Here is a 26,288-nt window from a genome sequence, read left to right as displayed (position 1 = left end):
CAGCAGATGTTGGCAATTTGATCTCTGGTTTCTTTGCCTTTTCTAAATCCAGCTCGAACATCTGGAAGCTCACAGTTCATTACTGTTGAAGCCTGGCTTGGAGAATTTTGAGCATTACTTTGCCTGCATGTGAGATGAATGCAATTCTGCGGTAGTTTGAGCATTCTTTGGCATTGCCTTTCTTTGGGATTGGAATGAAAACTGACCTTTTCCAGTCCTGTGGCCACTGCTGAGTTTTCCAAATTTGCTGGCATATTGAGTGCAGCACGTTCACAGCATCATCTTTTAGGATTTGAAATAGCTCAACTGGAATTCCATCAACTCCACTAGCTTTGTTCGTAGTGATGCTTCCTAAGGCCCACTTGACTTTGCATTCCAGGATGTCTGGCTCTTGGTGAGTGATCACACCATCGTGATTATCTGGGTTGTGAAGATCTTTTTGTACAGTTCTGTGTATTCTTGCCACGCTTCTGTTAGGTCCATATCATTTCTGTCCTTTATCGAGCCCATCTTTGCATGAAATGTTCCTTTGGTATCTCTAATTTTTTTGAAGAGATCTCTAGACTTTCCCATTCTATTGTTTTCCTCTATTTCTTTGCACTGATTGCTGAGGAAGGCTTTCTTATCTCTCCTTGCTCTTCTTTGGAACTCTGCATTCAAATGGGAATATCTTTCCTTTTCTCCTTTACCTTTCACTTCTCTTCTATTCATAGCTATTTGTAAGGCCTCCTCAGACAGCCATTTTGTTTTTTTGCATTTCTTTTCCTTGGGGATGGTCTTGATCCCTGCTTCCTGTACAATGTCATGAACCCCCATCCATAGTTCATCAGGCACTCTATCAGATCTAGTCCCTTAAATCTATTTCTCACTTCCACTGTATAATCATAAGGGGGTTGATTTAGGTCATACCTGAATGGTTTAGTGGTTTTCCCTACTTTCTTCAATTTAAGTCTGAATTTAGCAATAAGGAATTCATGGTCTGTGCCACAGTCAGCGCCCAGTCTTGTTTTTGCTGACTGTATAGAGCTTCTCCATCTTTGGTTGCAAAGAATATAATCAATCTGATTTCAGTGTTGACCATCTGGTGATGTCCATGTGTAGAGTCTTCTCTTGTGTTGTTGGAAGAGGGTGTTTGCTATGACCAGTGTGTTGTCTTGGCAAAACTCTATTAGCCTTTGCCCTGCTTCATTCTGTACTCCAAGGCCAAATTTGTCTGTTACTCCAGGTAATTCTTGACTTCCTACTTTTGCATTCCAGCCCCCTATGATTAAAAGGACATCTTTTTTGGGTGTTAGTTCTAGAAGTTCTTCATAGAATCATTCAGCTTCAGCTTCCTCAAGCTGAATGAGGACCTTTACTGGTCGGGGCATAGACTTGGATTACTGTGATATTGCATGGTTTGCCTTGGAAGCAAACAGAGATCATTCTATCGTTTTTGAGACTGCATCCAAGTACTGCATTTTGCTTTCTTTTGTTGACTATGATGGTTACTCCATTTCTTCTAAGGGATTCTTGCCCACAGTAGTAGATATAATGGTCATCTGAGTTAAATTCACCCATTCCAGTCCATTTTAATTTGCTCATTCCTAAAATGTCAATGTTTATTCTTGCCATCTCCTGTTTGACCACTACTCACATGGAGAATGTGGCCCCTAGTCACGAGCTCTCAAGTTCACGTGTATGTATAATTTACGTGAAACACAGGCACTGACAAAAAGGCTTATCATCTTTTTGATGCAGATGGTGAAAGAAAGGATAGAGGATCTCAGGGTTCATTTTATCTCAGGTTATAACACCACTGTCTTACTCCTGGCCAGTTCAAGTTTTCATTTCAAGTGGCTGTTTTTCTTTTGTATTTTTTTCTCTCTAAATGAGTAAAATTACATAAAGAAAAAATTTTCAGTTTATTTAGACCCTTGTATCTCAAGTGATATCTAATGATGCCCTCTGTTATGTAAACCAGGTAAGGGGCCAGAGTTCCTCATTATTTTTCAGCTATTTATGACAGCCGTGGCTTCCCAGGTGGCTCAGTGGTAAAGAATCTGCCTGCCAGTGCAGGAAGCTCAAGAGACATGGGTTTGATCCCAGGGTCCCTGGCCTAGGAAATGGCAACCCACTCCAGTATTTGCCTGGAAAAATTCCATGACAGGAGCCTGGCAGGGTACAGCCCATGGAGTTGCAAAGAGTCAGACAGTACTGAGTGACTGATGATGAGAACCATGGAATTATATTCTTTGAAGAACAGATAGATACACATTCTTTGGGGGAACTGCTGCCAGGAGAAAGTGTGTTTTGACATTATATGAATCTTTACATTCCAATATAGTTAAGGAGCCCTATAATGGATGACCCACATCCCCCTATGCTCACCAACACTCTCTGTGCCCCAGGGCAACTCCATCTGTGAATTCTTTAACAGATTAGCTCCTGACAAAACAGAACTGAAAACAGTTCACCTCTAGACCTGAAAAGATAGTTCTCAAAAGCAGGTACTTACTATTTTCCTACTTCCTTTGCTAAACATATATTCATTAGAAATTTCATATCACAATGATTTTTAAAAGCAGATTCACTGACAGTAGGAAAGCATTTTGAGGAATAAAATACCTTTAGAAACTCAAATTTCTCCTTTCTCTATTTTTTAAACATTTGTCCCACATTTATGTCCAAAATATATGCTTCTTTTCCATTAACATTAAATATTTATCATGATATGAAAACATGACAGTATATTAGAATGTGTAAGTTACATCTTAAAACCGTTAGAAAAAAACAAAAAGGTTGTGGTTGCTCTCTTTATGTAAGTGGAGATAGAAGAAAGCTCTTTAGAAATTACTAAACTGCTTCAAACTTAGTATTTTCAAATACAGCGATAGAGTTTGGTTTCAGTATGAAATCATGGTTCAATTCTGTTTCCTGAAGAAAATAATTGAGAGTTGTGGGAACTTTTCCTTCCATAATATCTTGACCCATTTAGAGAAATCCATCTGCTAGAATAGCATGAATCTCTCCGCAAGTCACTATCTCAATCGAGCGAAAATATGACAAAGCAATCAGGATGATCAAATAAAACATGAAAGGTGACTTCTGGGATTCAATCAGAAGAGGATATAAAAATACTTATTCAGGTGGGAACTAATTCATGTCTGACTCATTTTGCTCTCCAACAAGGTAATTATTTGATATCCCATTATTGAGCATTCACTGTTTGCAAAGAACTACTAAGAAAACAAAGACTTAGCTTCCGTCTTTCTTCTCAGAATTTCACTTGGAGAGAAAGACTTTGATAGTGACACCACAGTGTCAACCGTCATACTGTTATAACAAAGCGAGTACTTAATATAGAAATAGGGAAGAGAGACGGATAGAATAGAAGGCTGGAAAAGGGCCATAAAGAAACATGTGCTACCTTGGGAGTATTTAATTAATGTTGATAGATTGCTATCGAGCAAGATGAGCAAGGAAAAAAGACTTTTCAGAGAGAACTATATTATAAAAAGTAAGGTCAGAATGAGGGGCAAGAAATTTTGATTCTTGGCACATGTTTAACAGATTGAATAGGATAATGTGACCAACAGATATCTCTTTTGGAAAGATAATGTCGGCAGCAATTTAGAGTTATGATCTCCTGAATGACATGTGTACACTCTGGATGGAGATGGGTAGGGTTCAAGAAAATCAACTAGCATTATTTTTGATTCATATCTGTCACTTCAAATGTGTTGTAATTTTAATGTACATGCTACGTCAGTACAATAGAACATGTCCATAAACTATAAACATATAATGTAGTTGTATGGAACATAAACCTTCCTTTGACTCTTCAATTTCTGCCAAATACCTCAATCCTGATACTAAAAATAATATTAACATTACCAGTACCAATCACAGTCCTATTTTGTCTTAGTAGGGATCAGAGATAACTGATGTAAAAGATGGCTTTGAACGGAATGGATGGGATCAAGTTGAGTTAGGGAAATGCTACTATTAATCTTGAGTTTTCATTGCTTTGGAGAAGTAGAACTTTAAGAAATGGTCAATAACAATATATAATTAAATAGGTAGAGAAGTGTAGTCCTTGAGATGATCTCAGAGCTTAAACATGAATCAAATTGGTCTGATATGAATCAATAAACAAATTTCAAAAACAGGAAGGAAATCAAGGGAGAGAATATGAATCACTAAATTAAGACAATCAAAAAACAAATAATCCATATATTCTCTAATCTCTTCATCATGGTGATTTGCAGGACACAGTAAATTTAATTAGCTCAGTAAACAGCAGTACGTGTCCATCCAAGGTCCGGAATCTTCTTCTCAAGTAACACAGCTGGATGAAGGCAGATAATTCTCAACACAATATGTACTGCCAAAAGCTTTCATTTTTTCTCATCCCATTTAGTAATATACAGCTGGAAAACAGTAATTTTCTATTAGGAAATGGGGATGGAATCAGAACTTACCCCAAGTTTACTGTGAGAATTAAATGAGTTATTAATGTAAAACATTCAGGTGAGTTTACACTATATTGCTGGGTTTCCCAGGTGGCACTAGTGGTAAGGAACAGATGCGGGTTGGATCCCTGGGTGGGAAGATCCCCTGTAGGAGGGCACGGCAACCCACTCCAACTCTCTTGCCTGGAGAATCCTATGGACAGAGGAGCCTGGTGGGCTACAGTCCATAGGGTTGCAAAGTCGGACATACATATGCACACACACACACACACACACAATATATTGCTAAGGCTCAATATATGTGAGCAATTGTTTCAATAATTATTTACATCTAAACTATGTAGGTTGAAATCCTGGTTTCTCCATTTATAATTCTTTTTACCTAGGATAAGTTGAATCTTTTCTAAAGTTCAGTTCTCTCACTGCATAATGAACATAAATGTATAATTACTTAAAACTTGGAACTTAGGCAAAAAGATGATTTTATGTCATTTTACTGCCTTACTTGGAGCAGTTCTGAATAAGTCTCCACAAAACAATGACTATTAATTCTAAAGGGGAATTTTTCTTTGTTTCACTATGTATTTATTATTAATTAGAGTCCAATTCTAGGAAGTTTCATATCAACTTGTAGAGTTTTGTCTGTTAAAGCTGCCAATGATTTTTGTCTAGTAGAAAAGACAGCCCACAAACTTAAGGCTTTATTGCCTTGTAGGACACGAAACTAATTTTACACTATTATTTGATGATCTTATGCCAGCATTTTTTTGTTTCTGTGTTTATATATACACTCTATCTTGAATTCTTTTTAACCAGCGTTAATATTTTGGTTTTTTCCCTCATTCACGTACTAAATGAACATTTACATGTGCTTACTATATTTTTGTGTGAGTAATACAAAACATTTCATTATATAAACTTTATTATAGAAAACATTTTATAAAGTATTCTTTTTAATGTCTAGCATTTATTGAGTACTAATTAAATGTTAACATACAATTTTTAATTTACTGGTTTCTAAAAACAGCAAAATAGGATGAGAAAAAGAATCATCCACATATTACAGATTAACTGGTTTTGTGATCACCTGAGAGCTCAGCTGGTAAGAACCTGCAGGTACTGCAGGAGACCCCTGTTCAATCCCTGGATCAGGAAGATCCTCTGGAAAACAGATAGGCCACTCACTACAGTATCCTTGGGCTTCCCTGGTGGCTCAGCCGGTAAAGAATCCACCTGCAATACAGGAGACCTGGGTTCAATCCCCGGGTTGGGAAAATCCCTTGGAGAAGGGAAAGGCTACCCACTCCAGTATTCTGGCCTGGAGAATTCCACGGACTGTATAGTCCATGGGGTGGCAAAGAGTCAGACACGACTGAGCGACTTTCACTTTCACTTTGTGATCACCAGTCACTGATTGATTAAATGTCAAAGCTATGGGACATGTACTCTGTCCTAGGAATTACCATTCTCAATTACCTTCATTTTTGACTAAAGGAACTTAGTATATAATACTGCAGAGATAAATTATCCTTTTATCCACCAAAACTTCATGGTTAGCATTTAACATTTTCCTTCTTTAAGAGCCTTTCTCTATGATTCATTATTTTCTCACTTGCTTTGTCTTTATTCTGTGCCTTAATTCAGGTTATACCATCAGTCATGAAGGTTTAAAATTTTGACGTTGTCTCAGGATCCACATCCCTAGATTTATAATTTTAAAAATCACAATGATTCACAGAATTCTCCAGTTTTTACCTCTACAAGAAGAATACGGCATAAAATAATAATAGGATATCTAACTTCTGAGTCTTCTGCTGTTGCAGTTTCTGACTGAACCTGATTCCCATTTGTCCCCAGTCTGGGGTGTACTCTGAACCACTCACTTCTAGTCTCATTAGGACTGGGTATCACTATTGTTATTGTTGTTGGTGGGTTTGAGCTGTTTGGAAGAAAGTTGAAGTAAAAAGACAGTACATGCACCCTAAATGTATCTACATTAAATATTTGATATTCACATTTTGCTTATACTCGACTTTTTGTACCTTACAGATCAAACATAATTTGAAATTAAAATGACTGTAACAGTGAATAAAAATAAAAATTCAAAAATCTCTACCTTAACCTCCAGTTGATTGTCTGGCATCCCCTATGTCCCCAAGATGAGCACATGTCACAGAACACCATGTTTGTGCCAACATTATATCCCCAAAAGAAGGATCTGATGGACTCACTCTCCTGCTCAACATCTTCACAAACACAGGATATCAAGAGACATAACCTGAATCTTTTGCTGCATCGAGTTGGGTAGTACAGTTTGCTCTTAGTAACCTCTTGACGTGTCCCCTAAGAAAGCCTAAACATTCAAGCAATGGTAAGTGCCCCAGGCCACCTCTCTCAGCACTAGTTTTTCTCATCCCCTGTTTCACACCACCTCCAACATTTAGATGTTTTTCTAACAGTACTCTAGCACTTCAGATAGTTTACCTTGTATAATAGGCAGAATATGCCTTCTCCTACCGAAAAAGAGACACACATTGTGACTGGATCATCTTGCATGGCAAAAGGGAACTTTCTAGATATCACTAAGTTAAGGGTCATGAGATGAGAGACCATCGTGGATTATCAGGGGGTGGGGGGGAGCTGATGTAAACATGTTGTTGTTCAGTTGTTGCTAAGTTGTGTCCGACTCTTTTTCAACCCCGTGGACTGTACCCCACCAGGCTCCTCTGTCCACAGGATTTCCCAAGGCAAGACTACCAGAGTGGGTTGCCAATTCCTTCTTCAGGGGATCCTCCCAACTCAGGGATCAAACCCACATTTCCTGCATTGGCAGGCAGATTCTTTACCACTGAGCCACCAGGGAAGCCCCTGCTGTAACCATAAGGTCATTTATAAGGTAAGGCAGGAGGGTCAAAATCAGAGAATGAGATGTGATGACAAGCAGAGACAGATTTGAAGATACCGTGCTGCTGACTGTGAGGATGGATAAAGAGGCCATGCGCGAGGGAGTGCAGGAGAATTCTAGAATCTAGAAATAGCAAGGAAACAGATGTCTCCCTAGAACCTCAGGAAGGAACAGAGCGCAAAAAGCAACCCACTTTACACTTCTAAATTCCAGAACTTCAAGATAGTAATAATAAGTCTGTGTAGCTTTAAGCCATTAAGTTTGCAGCAGTTTGTTACAGCAGAAACAAGAAACGAATACATCTTGTATTGGCCTGATTAAGTCTTACTCTCCATCTGGGAAATTCCCAGATGATAGACTACTACTTAGTCTATTTTGTTTCCCAAGGACTTCTTTAAAAATAATTAGATCTCAATTAATATTTACATAAGGGATGGCTCTTTTAGAGCAAACAATTTAATTAGTCTCCACTTGAACAGGATATTTATCCTGTTTAGATTAATCCTTTAGATTAACCCCACTTTGGTTAATCTAAAGGGACACTATTTAATAGTCTGAATAGGTTCTTATACTTTTTGTTAGGCCAAAATGATAACTAACAAATTTATCCCAGTTCTGTGTAGTATGTAGCTTTATTTATCGGCCATGACATTTAGATACCATATGTAAAAACAAAACTACACATGCCTCTCTGTACCTTTTTTTGGAGGAAATAAAATTGAGACATGTTTCCACAGTAAATCTAAACGTCTTCTACATTGCCAGGCTTAAAAAGGTTACGGACATTAGACATTACATCACTGTTTGAAAGTACATTAGTGCTTTTGCAAACAGCTGCCTTCAATCTCCATTCTCATAAAAAGAACAACCACAGTCTGTGCTTTTTCTAATGGCTTTGAAATGTATGTTAACTTTGAAATTCTGATCCACACTAATGTTTGTGTATCATAATACAGAATATTAATGGAAAACATAAGGGGGAAGTCTTTACAAAATAGGGCAGAAGGAGAAACTTAGGTTTTTCAAAGTGTTTTTGGTTTCAAGGTGCTTTCCCTTTGGCAATGAATATGCTTTTATAAAAGTTTCATGAGGTAAAATTATTAATAAATGTGTGTATTTAGTGTATAAGGTAAGAATAGAGTCATTGATTTGGAAAGACTTTTCTAGATGAGAAAGGTTTTGAAGTTTGCATATAAAGCTGGCTTCTATGACTTCTCAGTATGGTCTGTCCTTCTGTACACAGAAAGTTGTAGGCACAGGTGACATAGGCTAAATGCTAGTGTGTTCTCTTAACAGACCAATATGAGGATGCCTGTGGCTTCAAAACTAACTTTACTCCAGCAACAGTTTCCTAAAATACTCGGTGCACATTTTTTCCTTATCTTCATCATCCCATTTCTAATTGGGAATCCTTGTCTGGTTTACAAAGCAGTGAAACTGGAAAATTCATTCTTATAGCAAAATGCAGCTTTCTCACTCAACATGTGCATGAAGTGTGTGCTAAGTCACTCCAGTCGTGTTCAACTTTTTGCGACCCTTTGGACTGTAGCCCACCAGGCTCCTCTGTCCATGGGGTTCTCCAGGCAAGAATACTGGAGTGGGTGGCCATGCCCTCCTCCAGGGCATCCTCCCAACCCAGAGATCTAACCCTTGTCTCTTCCATCTCCTACACTGCAGGTGGGTTCTTTACCACTAGAGTCACAGGGGAAGCCCATCACTCAACATACATGAATGGAAATATACAGAGAGATGATGATGAAGATACGATGGTGATTGGTTACTCATCCTTTACCCACTTGGGCAAGGTAAATATGAAGAGAAATCTGATCCTTGAAATGAAAGGAGGAACTGTCCAGCAGTAGGTAGCTAAGGACAGTTTCAGCAGAAGTGTCATTAACACTGCCCTGCATTTTGCCTACATAAGAATTCTTAAATGGCCATTTCTTACCTGAACCAGCAGAGAGAGGACATATACATGCAAACTGTGGGCAGACAGCGTCTAGAAATTGGGCTAAGGGCTGCATTTGACTTTCTCGAGGCTGAAGAAACCTAAGGTTTTATTACAACAAGACATGATGCTGGAAATTGGTGGCTATCTCAAGCCTCTACCCTGCTACAGAGCTGGGCAGTGTAACCTCAGGCTCTGTGTGACCAACAAGGTCCCCTCTAGGCCCACCTGCTGATCACAAGGAGTATGATGCATTTGTTTTGTGTTCGACAAGTTCACAATTTACCTTGGGATGTAAACTGACTGGAGAGAACTCAAAGCCTTTGTACATGGAGAGGGTGTCTAGGCAAAATACCAGAAGGAAATTCTGAGCCATGAAAATTGCCTGTTGATCCAAGACAAATGGTTTCATAGAACCAACCACAGCCTGGAAGTATTAAATATCTGCTCTCTCTCTCTCTCTATATATATATAGGCTGTGCTTAGTCACTCAGTCACATCCGGCTCTGCGGACCCCATTGACCGTAGCCTGCCAGGCTCCTCTGTCCATGGAATTTTCCAGACTTGGAGTGGGTTGCCATTCCCTTCTCCAGGGGATCTTCCCGACCCAGGGACTGAACCTGTGTCTCTTGCATCTCCTGCATTAGCAGGCAGATTCTTTACCACTTGCACCCCCAGAGGCATGTATATATATATATATATATATATATATATATATATATATATATAGTTATTACAGCATTCATTCTACAATTTAAACATTTAATTTTTTTTATTTTACTTATTTGGCTAGGTCTTAGTTGCTACATGCAGAATCCATTGCACTGGGAGCTTCCTTCATTGGAAGTGCAAAGTCCTAGCCACTGGACTACAAGGCAAGTCCCTACTTTATTTTTTTAACTAAAATAAAATACTTTTAGAAAGTGAAAGATGACCAAGATTGTATGTAGGTGGGGGGAAAAGGGGAAGGGAATAAAAGAAAATGGCAAGAATCCAGTGGGAAGAATGGTACTGAACAAGGGAAATTTGATAGAACATCTAAATGCTGTATGTCACATGGATGAATACACAGGAATTCAATGTGTGTTTTTTAACTGATGAATGAATAAATATGCAATTTACGTTTCAGTTCACTTGGACAATTTATTGTGATACTTGTAGACATTATTTTGTAAATTACTAGTTTCAAAAACGGAGAAAGAGAAAGCAATGGCACCCCACTCCAGTACTCTTGCCTGGAAAATCCCATGGACAGAGGAGCCTGGTGGGCTGTAGTCCATGGGGTCACAAAGAGACGGACATGACTGAGCAACTTCACTTTCACTTTTCTCTTTCATTCATTGGAGAAGGAAATGGCAACCCACTCCAATGTTCTTGCCTGGGAAATCCCAGGGACGGCGGAGCCTGGTGGGCTGCCGTCTATGGGGTCGCACAGAGTCGGACACGACTGAAGCGACTTAGCAGCAGCAGCAGCAGTTTCAAAAAATTTGGATTTTTTTAGAATATCTGCTGTTTTATGGGAATAGTAAAATAGAGTACTTAAAAACAGTACTGTTTCAAGTGAGTTGGCCATCTCATAAACAGACCCAGTTAAAATTCCTGTTTTCCAAAGTAGAACTGGAAATTATTTTACAAATACGTCATTGCAAATGTATCGGGTAAGTCGTCAAAAATTTAATGTCTCTTCCTATACCTAATTTTTCAGTAACAGCTGAATTAAACTATTATTTATTTTTGTACAGAATCAGGCTAAAAATATTTTTTAAATTAAGGTTCTGATGCATTTTCCCATAATTTTAGTGCAAAATTATGAAATATAAATGTCTTATTAATACATAACCATTATATTTTTGTATTATATCAACCTATCTATCTGCAGTTCACTGACACTAAACTTTACTCATTTATGTTGTTTCCTCATAAAGATGTATCAGAGGTTGACTAATACTTTATTAACTGTTCAAAAATTAACTTTGCAATTTCCCCAAAGTTATAATTAAGAGGTTAAAACTTCTGAGGAATTATTTTAGAATAAACTTCCTCTTTTTAGCTTGTTTTGCTTAACCTTTTAGCAAAAATCTAATTAAAGAAAACTTCTTTAATTGTATTTAATATTTTAAAATTCAAAGATGTTTTCATATTGATGATTTATAGCTAAAATCTGCTTCATTTTTTTAAACCACACTTATGTTCTTTAATTTCAAAACTCTGTGGGGAACATTACAGAAAATGAAAGAAAGTTATCTCTTATCAGTTGCCTACTGCTAGGTAACAAACTACCACAAAATTAGTAGTTAAACGTACACACACACACACTTATAATCGCACAGTGTCTGTAAGTAAACTTACCAGGGAACTCTGCCATTTAGTTCAATAAGGCTGAAATCAAGGTATAGCCTGGGCTGCATCCTCATCTGGAAGCTATAATGGGAGAGAATCTACCTGGATTCTCACTCAGATTATTGGCAGAATTCATTTCCTTGTGTGTGTAAAACTGAAGACATGGACTTCTTACTGGCTATGGGCTGGAGGCTGCCTCCATCTCCTAGAAGCTGCCTAAAGTGTCAATTTTCTTCTTAAATTGAAGAAAATGGGAAAAACCACTAGACCATTCAGGTATGACCTAAATCAAATCCCTTATGATTATACAGTGGAAGTGAGAAATAGATTTAAGGGACTAGATATGATAGAGTGTCTGATGAACTATGGACAGAGGTTCGTGACACTGTACAGGAGACAGGGATCAAGAATATCTCCAAGAAAAAGAAATGCAAAGAAGCAAAATGGCTGTCTGAGGAGGCCTTACAAATAGCTGTAAAAAGAAGAGAAGCAAAAAGCAAAGGAGAAAAGGAAAGATATATCCATTTGAATGCAGAGTTCCAAAGAATAGCAAGGAAAGATAACAAAGCCTTCCTCGCAATCAATGCAAAGAAATAGAGGAAAACAACAGAATGGGAAACACTAGAGATCTCTTCAAGAAAATTAGAGATTCCATGCAAAAATGGGATCAATTGTATGGACCTAACAGAAGCAAAAGATATTAAGAAGAGGTGGCAAGAATACACAGAAGAACTGTACAAAAAAGATCTTCATGACCCAGATAATCATGATGGTGTGATCTCTCACCTAGAGTCAGACAGCCTGGAATTTGAAGTCAAGTGGGCCTTAGAAAGCATCACTATGAATAAAGCTAATGGAGGTGATGGAATTCCAGTTGAGCTATTCCAAATCCTGAAAGATGATGCTGTGAAAGTGCTGCACTCAATATGCCAGCAAATTGGGAAAACTCAGCAGTGGCCACAGGACTGCAAAAGGTCAGTTTTCATTCCAATCCCAAAGAAAGGCAATGCTAAAGAATGCTCAAACTACCGCACAATTGCACTCATCTCACAGGCTAGTAAAGTAATGCTCAAAATTCTCCAAGCCAGGCTTCAGCAATATGTGAACCATGAACTTCCAGATGTTCAAGCTGGGTTTAGAAAAGGCAGAGGAACCAGAGATCAAATTGCCAACATCTGCTGGATCATGGAAAAAGCAAGAGGGTTCCGGAAAAACATCTATTTCTGCTTTCTTGACTATGCCAAAGCCTTTGACTGTGTGGATCACAATCAACTGTGGAAAATTCTTCAAGAGATGGGAATACCAGACCACCTGACCTGCCTCCTGAGAAACCTATATGCAGGTCAGGAAGCAACAGTTAGAACTGGACATGGAGCAACAGACTGGTTCCAAATAGGAAAAGGAGTTCATCAAGGCTGTATATTGTCACTCTGCTTATTTAACTTATATGCAGAGTACATCATGAGAAAAGCTGGACTGGAAGAAACACAAGCTGGAATCAAGATTGCCGGGAGAAATATCAATAACCTTAGATATGCAGATGACACCACCCTTATGGCAGAAAGTGAAGAACTAAAAAGCCTCTTGATGAAAGTGAAAGAGGAGAGTGAAAAAGTTGGCTTAAAGCTCAACATTCAGAAATGAAGTTCATGGCATCTGGTCCCATCACTTCATGGCAAATAGATGGGGAAACAGTGGTTGACTTTATTTTTCTGGGCTCCAAAATCACTGAAGCCATGAAATTAAAAGATGCTTACTCCTTGGAAGTAAAGTTATGACCAACCTGTACAGCATATTCAAAAGCAGAGACGTTATTTTGCCAATAAAGATCCATCTAGTCAAGGCTGTGTTTTTTCCAGTGGTCATGTATGGATGTGAAAGTTGGACTGTGAAGAAAGCTGAGCACTGAAGTATTGATGCTATTGAACTGTGGTGTTGGAGAAGACTCTTGAGAGTCCCTTGGGCTGCAAGGAGTTCCAGCCAGTCCATCCTAAAGGAGATCAGTCCTGGGTGTTCATTGAAAGGACTGATGCTGTAGCTGAAACTCCAATACTTTGGCCACCTCATGCGAAGTATTGACTCATTGGAAAAGACTCTGATGCTAGGAGGGATTGGGGGCAAGAGGAGAAGGGGACTACAGAGGATGAATGGCTGGATGGCGTCACCGACTCGATGGACATGAGTTTGGGTGAACTCCGGGAGTTGGTGATGGACAGGGACGCCTGGCGTGCTGCAATTCATGGGGTTGCAAAGAGTCGGACATGACTGAGTGACAAACTGAACTTAACTGATAGTGCCTAGAGGCACCCCCAGTTCTCAGAGTGCCCACAGATTTTTTTTTTTTTTGCCTTAGGAACTTCATTACATCATAGCTTCCTTCAGCAACCAGCAAGAAGAGCCTCTGAAGCAAGTCTGCATCACAGAATATAGCATAATCACGAGAAGGGCATGCTAGGTGGGTGTCACCTTTGTCATATTTTATTGCTTAGAAGCAAGACATAGGTCCTCCTCACACTCAGGGAGAGGAACACACTGAGGCAGGAATACTGGGAGGAGGGGCTATGGTGACCCACCTAACAATATGGTTGTCAAGTTCTCTCTAAAAACAAATTTTAGTGGAGTCTGATTTTCCTCAGCTAATTCTTAATTTTAAACTTGACGTGTAATCCATTTTTAAAGGGAGGTTAAATATATTCACTTTTTAAATCTTTGAAGATATTTTGAAAGAAAGTTACTGCATTGCCGTATAGACAGCAAATGTATATACCTAAATATCTGCATTTTAAAAAGGAGACATTGAGAAAGTTGTACTTGTTTGCAAATTTATATAGACATTTTGATAAATAGGCATATTTAAGTAAAATGCAAAGCCTTCCCAGGTGGCACTAGTAGTAAAGAACCCACTTGCCAGTGCAGGAGACTTAAGTGATGTGGGTTAGATCCCTGGGTCGGGAAGATCCTCTGGAGGAGGGGAGGGCATGGCAACCCCCTCCAGGATTCTTGCCTGGAGAATCCCATGGACAGAAGAGCCTGGCAGGGTACAGTTCAGGAGTTTGCAAAGAGTCGGACACAACTGAAGTGACTTAGCACGCGAGTGCAAGTAAAATATAAAAAGCACTTATGTGTTTGCTGTTGCTTTTTTTAGATTCAAAATACATTGTTTATCGTATCAGCTAATATTTCATTTTTACAGAGGCAAAGTCACCATCCAAATTAATAGTAGTAATTAGCAGACTGGGTTTCTCACCACAGGCAAATGTCTGACTTTAACAGTTACAAATGAGCATTTAGGGACTGAACCAGGAGGAAGTACAGTCTTTGAGAACAAAATGATTATTTAACATAATTTTATAAAGAATAAGATATCCATATTAATTCCTACTTAATTGTAGACCATATAAATAAATTCTTCACATTCCATTTTATTAAAATTTTATTTAATGTTAACTAATGTGATGAGTACTTCTGAAAATTTTTACTTAATAATTTTGTTTACTTTCTATTCTGTTGATACAGAGTTTATGAATCTTACTCCAATGAATTAAAGAAAGTCTCTTAATTAATTATTATAGTTACAGATTCAAAAACTCACTGTTTAACATAAAAGAAAGCTTTAATACTTAGTTCATTAATTGACATGATTCCTAATATAAAAAGATTTTAATAACTACCCGTGGGTTATATTGATGGATAGAAGAATAAATGAAAAAAATCAACTTGTGGAAATATCTTTGATACTGGATTTACTATATCAATAAGATTACTTTTGACAGTATACTTTAGAGATCTTGCTAAATAGCAATACCTTGGAGAAATTAATTAGCCTTATTGATCCTCAGTATAACATATACAGTAATTACTACCTAATATGGTTGATCTGTAAGGAACTATGCAAATATATCTTATTATAGAGAAGCCTCAAAAATGTTACCTACTTCATGTCTGCCCTCTAACCTTATACAAATTAGTTCATAGGAATTAGAAATGTAAGAGCCCAGATAATTATAAATTTTTATTTTGAAATAATTTTAAACATCAGAGAATCTGAAAGAATATCACACAGACTGTTTATCACATCAGCTATATATTTCATATTTAAAAAGGTGAAATCACCTTCCAAATTGATAGTACTATTAATTAATAGTAGAAGCGTCAAGTAATAGTAGAGCTATCAGAATCAGCAAAAGAAAAAAAACACTCAATTAAACATGAGTTTCAGGTTAAAAACAAAGAATTTATTTAGAAAAAGTATATTACTATAGTATTTGGGACATATCTATACTAAAAATAGTTTTTCTTTATTTGGGTGTCCTGAATTTTATCTAACCACCCTACATACCCTGCAGCCATATTTCCTAATTGTTAATATTTGTCACATTTCTTTATCATTTTCTCCATCTCTATTTTTCTTCCTATTCCATCTCTAACTAGGTACATACGTGCACAATATAAACATTCACGCATGATTTTTTTTCTGAACCATTTGAGAATTTGCACACATCAGGCTCCTTTTCCTGTATGCACTTCTATGTTTATTTTCTAAGAACAGGAATATTTTCTTGCATGACATAAAACTACAAAAATAATGAAATTCAGTGTTGAACACACACTACAGGTTAATACGCAGTCCTTGTTCTGATTTCAGAATTGTCCCAATATTGCTCCTTAGATAATTTCCCTCTAGTCCATTGTTCAGATCATATACTGCTTTTGTCATGATTCTTTTTTTAGACATATTTATTTAATTTTTTGCCTCTGCTGGGGCTTAGTTGTGGCATGCGCAATCTTTAGTTGTGGCACGCAGGATCCAGTTTCCTGACCAGGGACTGAACCCAGGTTTTCTGCATTGGGAACTTAGAGTCTTAGCCACTGGACCACCAAGGAAGTCCCATTTGTCATAATTCTTTATTCACCTGTAACCTTAAATATCCCTGAGCCTCTTTGTGACTCATGATATTATCATTTTTGGAGGAATCAAGGCCAGCTGTTTTGTATACTATCCCTCAACTTGGGTTTCTTTGACGTTTCCTTATGACTAAGGTTATGCATATGTAGCAGGGGTACCACAGAAATGATGCTGTCCTACTAAGTCCAACATATTATGAATCACATCATGTTGGTTTTTCTCCACACTGATGATGGTAACTTTGACCACTAGATTAGAGTGACATCTACCAGATTTCTCACCTGGTGTAAAGCTAGCATTTTTTCTCTTTGTAGTTAAAGGAGCATTTTGTGGAGATATTATGAAACCACATAAATATCTTTTTTCTCATCCAGCTTTAGCCTCAATTGATCACCATTGCCTGAATAAATTATAACTATGATGGCTGCAACCTGGTAACTTTTTTAACTTTATTATTCTTTCTACATTTATTGCTATAGTATTAGCATTGACAGTAAGAATCTTTTCTTCTCTCTTGTTTATATATGCTTGAACTTTTCATGGAAAAAGGAAGAGAATTCCAGAAAAACATCTATTTCTGCTTTATTGAATATTCCAAAGCCTTTGACTGTGTGCATCACAATAAACTGTGGAAAATTCTGAAAAAGATGGGAATATCAGACCACCTGACCTGCCTCTTGAGAAACCTATCTGCAGATCAGGAAGCAACAGTTAGAACTGGACATCGAACAACAGACTGGTTCCAAATAGGAAAAGGACTATGTCAAGGCTGTATATTGTCACCCTGCTTATTTAACGTCTATGCAGAGTAGTACATCATGAGAAACGCTGGGCTGGAAGAAGCATAAGATGGAATCAAGATTGCTGGGAATCTTGCAAAAAAAAAAAGATTGCTGGAAGAAATATCAATAGCCTCAGATATGCAGATGACAACACCTTTATGGCAGAAAGTGAAGAGGAACTAAAAAGCCTCTTGATAAAAGTGAAAGAGGAGAGTGAAAAAGCTGGCTTAAAGCTCAACATTCAGAAAACTAAGATCATGGCATCTGGTCCCATCACTTCATGGCAAATAGATGGGGAAACAGTGGAAACAGTGTCAGACTTTATTTTTTTAGGCTCCAAAATCACTGCAGATGGTGATTGCAGCCATGAAATTAAAAGACACTTACTCCTTGGAAGGAAAGTTATGACCAACCTAGATAGCATATACAAAAGCAGAGACATTACTTTGCCAACAAAGGTTCGTCTAGTCAAGGTTATGGCTTTTCCAGTGGTCATGTATGGATATGAAAGTTGGACTGTGAAGAAAGCTGAGCACCGAAGTATTGATGCTTTTGAACTGTGGTGTTGGAGAAGACTCTTGAGAGTGCCTTGGACTGCAAGGAGATCCAACCAGTCCATTCTAAAGGAGATCAGTCCTGGGTGTTCTTTGGAAGGACTGATGCTGAAGCTGAAACTCCAATACTTTGGCCATTTCATGTGAAGAGTTGACTCATTGGAAAAGACTCTGATGCTGGGAGGGATTAGGGGCAGGAGGAGAAGGGGACGACCGAGGATGAGATGGCTGGATGGCATCACTGACTCTATGGACGTGAGTCTGAGTGATCTCCGGGAGTTGGTGATGGACAGGGAGGCCTGGTGTGCTGCAGTTCATGGGGTTGCAAAGAGTCGGACACGACTGAGCAACTGAACTGAACTGAAGGCATTTGTGTGCACACACAAATGTTACATATAATGTTACATACTACTACTTCTGGACCTCTCATAACATTCATTAACTAGCACTGTCATTTCTCTTTCCTTTGTGACACTTGTTCTAAATTATATTCAATGCGACATTAAAACTTATTCGTTATGTTCTTTGGGTCCATATTTTTGGAGAATTATGCATTCCTCTTTTTCATGGAATTATTATTTGCTTATAAATGTCTTGTTTTAAAGCACTGATATTATAAAGTCCATTTGTTACTTTTTAATATATTAAATTTCCATGTGTATTTGGGTCTATTTCTTGACTTTTTATTCTACAAAAGTGAACGTGTTAGTTGCTCAGTCATGTCTGACTCTCTGCGATCCCATGGACTTTAGCCCACCAGGCTCCTCTGTCCGTGGGATTCTCCATGCAAGAATACTGGAGTATTACAGAATACTGTCCATGGCACAATTCTATTTGTATCTCCATGAACCAAACTATTTGAGTTTTGGTGAATTTATAGTAATATCTGGTAGGGCTTATCCCCCCTCATGGTTTTTCATTATTTTCATTGTTTTTTTTTAATTTTATTTTATTTTTAAACTTTACATAATTGTATTAGTTTTGCCAAATATCGTAATGAATCCGCCACAGGTATACATGTTAAAATTTGCCTTTTTTATATAAGGTTTAGTGTCTATTAGGTCTAACCCCATGAAAAACAATTGCTGTTATTTTCCTTTTTAGTGGGTAGTGAATTAAAATTTAGAAAGCAACCTAGACAATACAAACATCTTTATAAATTTGAGTTGCTCTAAGAACAGGTGATGTTTTCCCATTTGTTTGAGTCTATTCTTTTGTCCTTGAGAAATATTTCACTTTTCCTCAACTGGTCCTCTACCTAGTTCTAATTTTTGTATGTTCCTTCAGTTCAGTTCAGTTCAGTTGCTCAGTCGTGTCCAACTCTGTGACCCCATGAATCGCAGCACTCCAGGCCTCCCTGTCCATCACCAACTCCCAGAGTTCACCCAAACTCATGTCCATCGAGTCAATGATGCCATCCAGCCATCTCAACTTCTGTCATCCCCTTCTCCTCCTGCCCCCAATCCCTCCCAGCATCAGACTCTTTTCCAATGAGTCAACTCTTCGCATAGGTGGTGAAAATATAGAAGTTTCAGCTTCAGCATCAGTCCTTCCAATGAACACCCAGGACCAGTCTCCTTTAGGATGGACTGGTTGGATCTCCTTGCAGTCCAAAACTCTCAAGAGTCTTTTCCAACACCACAGTTCAAAAGCATCAATTCTTCGGTGCTCAGCTTTCTTTATAGTCCAACTCTCACATCCATACATGACCACTGGAAAAACCATAGCCTTGACTAGACAGACCTTTGTTGGCAAAACCCTCATAACTTACTGAATTTTTTTCATAATTCACTCTTTACATTCCTTTGAGTTTTTCAAATATACATTCAGGCCAGCAGCAAAAAAAATTTTAAAGATAATTTTATTGCTTGTCTGTCCATTTTATCTATTCTTATGCCTATAAATCATTTCCTATGATCAACCACATTGATCAATATTTGATTTAAAGTGCTGATGCATGCAGAGACTGTAGGTATATTTGCCTTATTCTTTTTGGAAACATCATTACTGTTACTTACTAAATAAGATGATACTGACTTTAGAAGACATGCATGTGTATGTGAATATATATATACGTACACACATAATCCATGCATGTGTATATATGCATGTTGTGTGTATATATACATATAATACATGTGTTAATATACACACATATATAAAAAACTTTAATGTACATGCATGTATGTGTGAGTAAAAATGTGGAAAGTTTTCTCAGAGTTTTAAACACTATTTCTGTTCCACTCTTTTGTTTTATTCTTCAGGAATTGAAATAATATGAATTTATTCCTTCTCTTCCTGTCTTCCATTTCCACTACTTTCCATTTTACCCTTTTTAATCTTTTTTTAAAATCTCATTTTTATTCTTTTGGGTTTTGTTTATTGTTGTTCATTTCTATTATTATTTTCTGAATTTATGAATCAATGTGGTTTTTCATACTGTTAAATGTTTTATGAGTAAATTTAATTCCATGTTAACTGTTATTATGGGCTTCTCTTGTGGCTCAGCTGGTAAAGAATCCGCTTGCAATGTGAGAGATCTGGGTTCGATCCCTCAGATCAGATCAGATCAGTCGCTCAGTCATGTCCGACTCTTTGCAACCCCATGAATCGCAGCACGCCAGGCCTCCCTGTCCATCACCAACTCCCAGAGTTCACTGAGACTCACGTCCATTGAGTCAGTGATGCCATCCAGCCATTTCATCCTCTGTCGTCCCCTTCTCCTCTTGCCCCCAATCCCTCCCAGCATCAGAGTCTTTTCCAATGAGTCAACTCTTCACATGAGGTGGCCAAAGTACTGGAGTTTCAGCTTGAGCATCATTCCTTCCAAAGAAATCCCAGGGCTGATCTCCTTCAGAATGGACTAGTTGGATCTCCTTGCAGTCCAAGGGACTCTCAAGAGTCTTCTCCAACACTACAGTTTAAAAGCATCAATTCTTTGGCGCTCAGCCTTCTTCACAGTCCAACTCTCACATCCATACATGACCACAGGAAAAACCATAGCCTTGACTGGACGGACCTTTGTTGGCAAAGTAATGTCTCTGCTTTTGAATATGCTGTCTAGGTTGGACATAACTTTCCTTCATCACTGTTTAACACAGTTTATATATTTACTTCCCAGTTGCTCAATGGCAAAGAACATGCCTGCTAATGCAGGGGACACAGGAGACGCAAGTTCAGCCACTGGGTTGGGAAGATCCCCTGGAGAAGGGAAAAGCTACCCACTCCAGTATTCTGGCCTGGAGAATTCTATGGGCTGTATAGTCCATGGGGTCGCAAAGAGTCAGGCATGACTGAGTGACTTTCACTTAACTGTTACTCTACAGTTTACTTCAGGGAGACATTTGTTTCAGAAAGAAACTTCCCCAATTGGCATATATTGTTGACTCCATATTTTTCTTGTTATTTATGCTGTATTGAAGTGTTTTTACAAAATTCGGACTTTAATGGTGCTCTGTCACTGTTGCAACATCCAGTTCATCTTTGTTTTAGTGGTATTAATGAACACAAATTAACAACTGCATATTAAAAGTTATTTTCCAAGATACATACTAATAATGGTTAGTTTTACTTCATTTCAATTCACTCCAAAAATGAAATTTTCTCAGATTTAGCAATGCTATTAAATTAAAATTTTAATAATTTTAAATTAACACAAACTGTAAGTAATGAATAGTAAAGTGCCTTTCCTCTTGTTTGTATTAAAAAGAAATTTATGTAATGAAAAATAAATCTTTGTCCTTTAATGTTTAAATTAATACCCATTTAAAATTTAAAAGACAAGTGTATAAAGCCTGTGAAGGAATCCAAACTGGAATATAGCCTTAAATGTCATTTTCTTAATGTAATGACAAGATTCTATATATGTCTATTCTATAACAACAAAAAAGGTGTTTTCCCATTTGTTTTCATGTATCCTAACAGGAAATTGATGCTAAACTCAGTAGGGTAATTGAGATGTTCTTTACAAAGACGTGGGAAAATCTTAAGGACAACCAAAGAGCAGGGTCCTCTGAGGCCAGCCACATGGGAAAGCTATGCCACCTCTTCTGTAGGGGCAAAGGGCTGGGTGGCTGGCTGAAACCTGAGGCAATTGCTAAACAGAAAGTGACAGCTGGCGGGAGCTGTGGCCATCGATAGATGTGGCCATCAATAGAAGGGCATGATCAGCCCAGGTGGGCTGGAACGGATGGAGGCAGGTTACAAGTACACTCCTCCCTTCTGTTCCACAATGCACTCAGTCTGCAGAAAGACTGAGTGTTCACTGCAGCCTGGTGTTTAATTGATACATATTTTTATTACTGGATAATTTATCTTTTCTAAAGTTTAGCATTTACTGGTCTTCCACTTTCTTTAAATCTTTTTCCATCCAAATCTTTTTCCTATTTTACTTCATTTTTTACTCTTGTTTCTCAAGATTTGTATGATATACACACTTTAAATATAACTCTATATTAACTATTATTCTGTCATAAATGCTCTAAATGTTTTCCTTGGGTTGTCATTTGATCTTTAATTTTCTGCAGTGCCTTTGATGTACAGAGGTTATATTTTGTGGGGTTAAGTATACTGGTGGTGGTTTAGTCACTAAGTTGTGTCTGACTCTTGGGACCCCATGGACTGTAGCCTGCCAGGCTCCCCTGTCCTTGGGATTCTCCAGGCAAGGATACTGGAGTGGGTTGCCATTTCCTCCTCCAGGGGATCTTCCTGACCCAGGGATTGAACCAGGGTCTCCTGCACGGCAGACAGATTCTTTACCAACTGAGCTATGAGGGAAGCCTTAAGTACACTAGGACTGATTATTTCCTCTGGAGATTTTTTAAAAATTATAAACATCTTTCTTAATTATTTATTGGCTTAATATACTTGTAGACTTTTGTGATATCTACAATTGAAGTATAAGCATAAGCATAGATACTTACAACACCTCAGAATATTTATTCTTCTGAGGTTTGATAAAAATTCCAAGGAGTGTACTGTTCATGTGTGTGTGTGTGTGTGCTTGTTTAGATAGATAATTAGCCCAGTGAATTTTAAAATAATCTATTCCTTTTCATTTTATTATATGTATCATACCAAGAGTCTCTTTAAAGATAATGTAAATTGGTTAATTGATCCACTTATGCCAGCATCGCACTGTTTTAATTATTATAGATTAGTCATTTGGGGCTTCTGATAAGGCAAGTCACTTTGATGCCTGTTTCTGCTCAGTGAGGCTCATCTTTTACACTGAATCCTTCATTCAGTTCCATCAGTTAGTTCCCACACAGAGAATGTAAATCCAACAGATATTCTGTTTTGAGAAATCTTGGATACAGAGTAAGAAAATGGAACCATTTGCAGAATACTTTATGCAAACTAAAAAAAATACCTCATCCAATTTGGCAGTATAAAGCCCTCCTCACATTGCATTTATGTAAATTGGCTTAGGTGATCAAATCACCTGTAAGCCTCTTTAAGTTGTCATTCATAAAGGCAAAGTATAAAGTGGCTTTATATCTATTATAAAATGTGTGTGAATAATTAGTTTGATTTCTGTATGTTTCTAATCAATGGAATATAGTTTTGAATTGAGAGTTAAAGGCAACCCAAACGTGGGAAGAAAATTATTACCTAGCTTCAGTTCTGATTCACATTAAAGCAGAAGTTATTTCCACACTTTTTAAAATAAGTGCTAACATGTCCAGAAGCTATGCCTGCTTCCGTGATGAACGTGTTTTCTTGCTGCACCTTGGGGAACTGGGCTCGTGAATGCACAACATTCAACAGCTCGTTCATTCTCTAGGCCACCTGCTAATTTGCTGTAAGCAACAGAAGCGATGATGATATTTTTGTTTCTTCACCCACTAAATTACCTTCATGCCCCAAATGTCCTAATTGGTATTCCATTCCTCAAAGCCAATAGTTGATTTCCACAAGGAAATGAAAATGCAGGTGGGGTTGTCCTCACAGGTACGGGAATCTTACGACATGCTCTCTGCCCACCACCTTTACTCAGAAGTGATGCCGTGCTCAGCATCACTTGATGGGGCTCCCACGTTAAGACTTACAAAATCCAATTTAATTTAATTAACTATCCTTCTGACAATTCATTAGCAGCTTCTTTCTTTACCCCCCTCCACTTGAGAGACCTTTTACAAAGTCTCTTATAAATAAATACGTGTGATTTGTCATTCTTATGATACTGACAAAAACAACTGGATTTAAAGATGAAGTTTTGGGTGTGAGGAATGGGAGGAAGGCAGGAATGAAAATGAATGTTTAAGAATGCAGAGAAACATGTGCACACAGAATAAATCAGCCTGGTGATGGCCGGTGCATGGGCTCCGGTTCATACGCTCATTTAGCCAACGAGGAAAATCTCCTTTAAACCGAGTAGGAAATGATAGTTACCAAATTAACAATTCCTTCTTCAGCATATATATGTTTTATTGCAGTGCTTCTACCATTCCATAGGTCATTTCTGACCTGAGAGCTCTTCACAATTCTTAATCTCATTAGTGTAAAAAATACACCCCCTGACTGGCATGATCTCTGGGCAGAAAGATCAACTGCATAAACTAAGCAGAGTATCTCCAGGAGCCTCTGAGCTGCCGTGCTATGAACTGGCTCTGCAGACAGCTGATGCTTGAGAGATCTTTCAGTAAGAAAACCAGCTGATGCATCGGCTTTGAACTAGGGTGGCACAGGCACATTCTAGAAGGGTGAAAGGCTAGAGTCTCTACCTCTGAAGACCAATAGCCACACCAGGCTCATATTATGTAACCACACAGTTTCTTCACAAATGCTGACTGCCTCGCAGCCCATGCTGATTCCCCAGGTTTAAAGCCAGGACATTTTGTGTTATTTGTAGCAAACTAAGGACTCAGCCTTACCTGCTTGTTCTATACTACTTACGAAAGTATTTTGTGATCCGTGAGTCTGTTCAATGATTGATTTACCATGTTTACTAGCATCTATTACAAAGAACTGATGACAGGTGGCAGAACTTCAAGGAGAAAGAATACAGTCATTGTCTGGCCTCTGAGCTAAGCATCCTGCCAGGGAGACAGGTATATTAAATAAGAAATTATGGTAACAGTTGATAAGTACTGTGATAGAATTTGAATGGGCTGTAACAGGTAGCAAGATCACATAACCTAGTCAAGTGGGACCAGATAAAATATTTGATAAACACTAGTTGGGCATCATTAAATGAATAAGATGACCTTTAGGCGGGTGCCTGAAAGATGATTTGGACTTGGTTCAGGACTTGGAAGGGTGACGATGTGGAGTAGGAATGGTGATCAAGACAGGCACAGGGACGAGTAGGGGAGAGAAAAAGGTGTCTGAGGAACTGAAATAAGGTCGGGAGAGCTGTCACCGGGGATGTGCCTGGGGGAGTGATCAGAGTAGGGCTGGAGAGGGGGGCCATGGAGGTCTCCCAAATCAAATCAAAGAAGCTGAAATGCATCTTTATGTATCCTGATGATTACAGAACTCACAAGGTGCCTACTAAATAAGAGTAGACTTGCTTTTGTATTACTGAGAGCATCAAGTTTATAAATTTCTGAGCACTAAATGAAGGTGTCATATGAAAACGCATGGCACACTGAAGCTACTCAATAAATGTTTAATGACTCTGAAACTGAATGACTTGGCCAAATAGAACTTATAACTTCATCCATTTGTAATGATTTTGCAATGCACATATGTGCAAATTTCCTTATTTATCATCTTGGCAAATAATATTTTATCTTTAAAAACCGTTCTTTAACCTTTGGCAAAAGTTTAATTTCAAAAAACTTAAAGGCAATGAAATAGATGATTGCATATTTCCATTGCAGTGAGCTATAATTATAAGCACCTTGAATGGGAGCACTATAAATAAAAATAACTCATCAGGTTGCTTTTACAACCTGAGCAATGCAGAGTAATTAAGCCAAGAAATTAAAATCTGTAAAATTAAAAATGTAATTCTATACATCAAATTTAGCAATGATTTTCAAGGAACTAATAGATCTCCCAGTTCAAACAGCCTAGTTTGGTTAAAATGTAGTCAATGACTAGTGTGTTTGCTATTTCAAACACTGTCTTCCATTAGCAAATTCACACTTTAAATTTCAAGTCAACTTGATTTGAATAATCCACATAGTTTAAAAATGTGTGTGTGTTTCTGGCAAAGGCTTTTCAAGATTGTTTCTCATTAAAGCCATCTCATAGTACGATTTGTATTGTGAAGCAGTCTTCCTAGTTACAGAAACACATGCTGATGATAAATTATTCATGCTATTCTACTTTAAAATGTTGTGGTTAAACCATTACAAGCTATGAAATACATATAGGGTGTTTTTTCTACGTGTACTTGTAGAACACAGTCCAAACACAGGTCTTGATATAGAAATATAAAGGAAATTAGG

This window comes from Bos indicus, chromosome 18 (assembly GCF_029378745.1).
Source record: "Bos indicus isolate NIAB-ARS_2022 breed Sahiwal x Tharparkar chromosome 18, NIAB-ARS_B.indTharparkar_mat_pri_1.0, whole genome shotgun sequence".
NCBI classification, from domain to species: Eukaryota; Metazoa; Chordata; class Mammalia; order Artiodactyla; family Bovidae; genus Bos; species Bos indicus.
This window is presented reverse-complemented; position numbering follows the sequence as displayed.